The sequence below is a fragment of the Mytilus galloprovincialis genome, chromosome 10 (assembly GCF_965363235.1).
Source record: "Mytilus galloprovincialis chromosome 10, xbMytGall1.hap1.1, whole genome shotgun sequence".
In the NCBI taxonomy this organism is placed as follows: domain Eukaryota; kingdom Metazoa; phylum Mollusca; class Bivalvia; order Mytilida; family Mytilidae; genus Mytilus; species Mytilus galloprovincialis.
The window spans coordinates 67,974,281-67,979,967 of NC_134847.1; the positions used below are offsets into that span (position 1 = coordinate 67,974,281).

At 34.5% G+C, this 5,687-nt stretch overlaps 1 pseudogene; it reads left to right on the plus strand.

Moving 5' to 3' along the window:
• Positions 1–2,058: 2,058 nt before the first annotated feature.
• Positions 2,059–3,192, plus strand: LOC143049302 (uncharacterized; annotated as a pseudogene).
• The last annotated feature ends 2,495 nt before the right edge of the window (positions 3,193–5,687 follow it).

Below are 5,687 nucleotides of genomic sequence, written 5' to 3' on the forward strand. Positions count from 1 at the left end.
ATATGACACCAACAAATGATCTCTAATGATTAGGTGACTGCTATGACATCAACAAATGATCTCTGATGATTAGTTGACTGATATGAACATCAACAAATCATCTCTGATACTTAGATGACTGATATGACCATCAACAAATGATCTCTGATGATTAGGTGACTGATATGACTATCAACAAATGATCTATGGTGCTTAGGTGACTGATATGACCATCAGCAAATGATCTCTGATACTTAGGTGACTGATATGACCATCAACAAATGATCTCTGATGATTAGTTGACTGATATGACCATCAACAAATGATCTATGATGCTTAGGTGACTGATATGACCATCAACAAATGATCTCTGATAAAAAGTTGACTGATATGACCATCAACAAGACTTAGTGTTCTCGGACGCTCATGGTGACAGATATGACCACCAACAAATGATCTCTGATGCTAAGGTGACTGATATGACCATCAACACATGATCTCTTATGATTACGTACGTGACTGATATGACATCAACAAATGATCTCTGATGATTAGGTGACTGATATGACATAACAAATGATCTCTGATGATTATGTGACTGATATGACCATCGACAAATGATCTCTGATGATTAGGTGACTGCTATGACATCAACAAATGATCTCTGATGATTAGTTGACTGATATGAACATCAACAAATAATCTCGGATGAAAAGTTGACTAATATGACCATCAACAAATGATCTCTGGTGCTTAGGTGACTGATATGACCATCAACAAATGATCTCGGATGAAAAGTTGACTGATATGACCATCATCAAATGATCTCTGATTAACAATGTTCGGAGAAAATCTCACAGGATGAAGTTCGGCGGACATTATTTCATGGGGTTATTATTAAATACTACGGCAATATCATGGGAATAATCATTGAATGGAACAAACCAATCTTTACTAAATAACCTTTAATGTTTAGAAATTCAACATAGATTCAACTGTGTTAATGACTATTTTTCTTTTTTTAAGACTTAAGGCCAGAAAAAAAAGTAAAAAAGCGGAGAAGAAACAAAAAAAAAAAAAAAAAAAAACCAAGAGAACTGACTGACAACAAAATAACAGCGAATTCTATGAATGTATCCCTTGGTCAAAACACAAGTCATTTTACAAAGGGAGACACGAGATTCACTGCTGGGGAAAACAATTGTACTGATCAAGTGTGTAGTAAAGGACATGAAGGATGGGAACAAGAAGATATGTCCGAGCATACTGTTCAAGTGTGTCATAAAGGGTTGACAACGGAAGAAAAGTCCGAGAATACTCAGTCTGGTCAAGTGTGTGATAAAGGATTGAAAAGTGTTGAAAAGTCCGAAACTTTTCAAGTGTGTGGTAATAGATTAAAAAGTTGCGAAAAATCTGACACGACTATTGAAGCGCGTGGTAGGGGATTGAAAAGTGTTGAAAAGTCCGAAACTTTTCAAGTGTGTCGTAACAGATTGAAAACTTACAAAAAATCCGGCACTACTTATCAAGTGCATGGTAAAAGATCTAGAGCGGTAGATAAGTCCGAGGAACATATATATAACAATTCGATCTGGCGATAAAACGTTTAAATGTGACATATATAATAAAGGATTTAATAAAACATTTATCTACAATCGCATACTCAAAAACGAACTCAGTCTCATGATATACGTTTTAACTGTGATGTATGTTATAAAAGTTTTAGTCTTGAACAGCACTTAAAGTCACACATGCGTATACACTATGATGACAAACCTTTCAATTGTAACGTGTGTGCGAAAGCTTTTAAACGACCCAATCAATTAAACTCTCACATGATTATGCACAATGATGATAAACCTTTTAAGTGTGACGTGTGTGTGAAAGCGTTTAAACGATCTAGTCAATTAGATTCACACATGCGTATACACAATGACGACAAACCTTATAATTGTGGGGTATGTGGTAAAGATTTTAATCGACGGCAAAATTTACAGAAACACATGAGTATACACATTGATGATAAACTTTTATCTGTGATGTATGTGGTAAAAGTTTTGGTCTTAAACAGCACTTAAAGTCACACATGCGTATACACAATGATAATAAACCTTTTAATTGTGCCGTGTGTGTGAAGGCGTATAAACGATCTAGTCAATTGAAATCACACATGCGTTTACACAATGATGATAAACCTTATAACTGTGATGTATGTGGTAAAGGGTTTCATCAACCTAGTCAATTAAAGAAACACATATGGCAAAGCATACTGGTTATAAACCTTATACCTGTGATGTATGCGATAAAAGATTCGCCGAAAGTGGAAGATTAAGGACACACATGAGAACACACACTGGTGATAAACCTTATAACTGTGATATATGTAGTAAAAGTTTTAGTCAAAAGCAGCACTTAAAGCCACACATGCGTATACACACTGGAGAAAAACCTTTTAAATGTGACGTATGCGATAGAAGGTTTAGTCAAAATAGTGTCTTATAGACACACATTAAAACCCATACTGGTGTCAAACCATTTATATGTGATGTATGTAGTAGAGGATTTAGTCGACGTGATACCTTAATGGGACACATGAGAACGCATACGTTTGAAACACCTAAAAAATGTAAAGTCTGTGATGAAGAATTTCGCCAACAACAAGATTTACTAATACACATGGGAACGCATACTGACGAAAAACCCTATACATGTAAATTATGTGGTAAATCTTTTAGTTACAAATGCCATTTAAAGGTACACACAAAAATACACACGGGTGATAAACCTTATAAATGTGACGTATGCAGTAAACGGTTTAGCCAACGATCAAAACTACGTCTGCACATGAAAATACACACTGGCGAAAAACACAATTTTAAGTGTGGTGTGTGCGGCAGAAGATTTCGTAAAACTAGTGAGTTAAATAATCATACGACAACACATACCGGTGAAAAACCTTATTTGTGTGATGTGTGTGGTAAAGGATTTAGTCGGCTTGATACCTTGCAGGAACATATGAGAACACATACAGGTGAACAACCTTATAGATGTGATGTATGTGAAACCAAATTTCGTCATAGGCCAGACTTACGGATGCATATGAGAACGCATTGACATAGGCCAGACTTACGGATGCATATTAGAACGCATTGACATAGGCAAGACTTATGGATGCATATATAGGGCATTGACACAGGCAAGACTTACGGATGCATATAGGGCATTGACGTAGGCAAGACTTACTGATGCATATAGGGCATTGACATAGGCAAGACTTACGGATGCATATGAAAACCCATTGACATAGGCAAGACCTAAGGATGCATATAGGGCATTGACATAGGCAAGACTTACGGATGCATTGGGTAACAAATTAACATAGGCAAGACTTACTGACTTACGGATGCATATGAGAACGCATTGACAAATCATTAACTTGTGATAATTGGACGGTGTATCTTATTTATTGTTCAGATACTCACATCATGCACATACAGAATATGAAATAATATGAATAAAAAAAAAATTCTGAACTCCGAGGGAAATTCAAAAAGGAAAGTCCATAATCAAATGGCAATATCGAATGATAAAAAACACATCAAACGAATGGACAACGACTGTCATATTACTGACTTGATACAGGTATTTTCACATGTAGAAAATGGTGGATTGAACCTGGTTTTATAGCTCTCAACCTCTCACTCTGAACGTCAGACTTTTCAAATAAAATGTGTGCGCAAATGGTCAAGTCAGAACAAAATGTAATGATAATATTGAACTCTCAAACTTAGTTATCCTCAAATCCATATGATTATATTACACGTAGAATAATATCGGTTATCATGTATTTACTCTGTTTGAAAAAATATAAAACCAAAATTGATTGTAATTGTGTTTTTATACGTCCGTCTTTTAGACGGGACGTATTATGGTATACCGTTGTCCGTCCGTCCGTCCGTCCGTCTGTCTGTCCGTCCGTCGTCCACACTTCGGACAATAACTCAAAAACGCTTTCACCAATTTCCATGAAACTTAAGTGAATTGTTTATATCTATTGACGTAAGCTCCCTTTCGTTTTTTTTTAATTTCAGATTTTAAGTTTTGGATTTATGGGGCTTTATTCATAAAAAAGGGGGGATTTTCAACACTTCGGACTATAACTCAAAAAGGCTTTCACCAATGTCCATGAAACTTTGGTGAATTGTTTATATCTATTGATGTAAGCTCCCTTTCAATTTTTATAAATTTCAGATTTTAAGTTTTGGATTAATGGGGCTTTATTCATAAAAAAGGGGGGGTTTTAACACTTTGGATAATAACTCAACAAGGCTTTCACCAATGTCCATGAAACTTTAGTGAATTGTTTATATCTATTGATGTAACAAATAATACCTAATAAAATCTAATGAAAACATAAAATTTGTAAAATCTTTAGTTCAATTTAAAACATTAATCTTCTTGTAAAAAATAGGTTCCATGAATGTCATACGTTTGTACTATTATTGAATGGTTGCAAGGATGAAAGCACATTAGCAGTCCCTGAGATACTAACTGTTCCCTGAGGCATATATCATTTTATGATAACATTTTTACTATCTAAGCTATGGATAAAAATCAAATACTGTTTTTGCATATAGGATGTTTTACTCTTGTTAAAATTGGTTGCAATTGAAATCACAAATAATTATTGAGCGCAATAAAAAATGTTATAAAACATAGCTAGTCTACAATAGCACATAATAAGTGAACAAGTGACAACATGAAAATCCTAACATGTGACTAAATATTCCTTAAATGTTAAAGGGTGTCATTTTATGAAAAAAAAAAGGAAATCAAGTCTCCTAAACATTTATCAATATGATCATCTTGTGAATATTCTAAACAATAAAAAGGTAATAATCATTATCCACCATATTAAGCACCATTTGAACAACTTTGCATACATCTTTGTATTATTTAGTATGGATTCCTTACTGTGTTCAACAAAATCTAACTATGAGCAATATACCCCAAGAAAATTACCTTCTTTCAAACTACTATAAAATTTGGAAATCAGCCATAGAATTACTAAAATCCATAATCATATATCACTTTCCTTATATTGCATTCAAGACTTCTATGTTATATGCCAATGTTAATGATAATTTATTTGTTTTTTATGCTAAATATTGAAAAGCTGAACTAGGTTTAATCATCAGTGTCTTCTTCACTGTAATCACTGTCCTCATCATCAGAAAAATCCTCATTTTCATTCTCAGAAGAGGCTTCCTCATCATCAATGAAATCTTTATCTTCATCATCAATGAAATCTTTACTTTCATCACCTACTTCCTCATTTAGATCATAACTTTCAGTAGAGTCACTTTCACCATCTTCACTTTCCCTGTTATCTTCTTGCTGCTCCTCATTGTGATTGTAGTCTTTTTTGCCATTTTTATACGCCCGTCGTCAATGAAATCCTTACTTTCATCACCTACTTCCTCATTTAGATCATAACTTTCAGTAGAGTCACTTTCACCATCTTCACTTTCCCTGTTATCTTCTTGCTGCTCCTCATTGTCATTGTAGTCTTTTTTGCCATTTTTATACGCCCGTCGTCTTTCAAACAACGGGCGTATCATGCGCTAAAGCGCAGCCCTTTATTCTTTGGTGTCTCCGCCGTAGCAGAGGGGACATTACGTTAATTTTACTCTTGTTCGTCTTTTAAA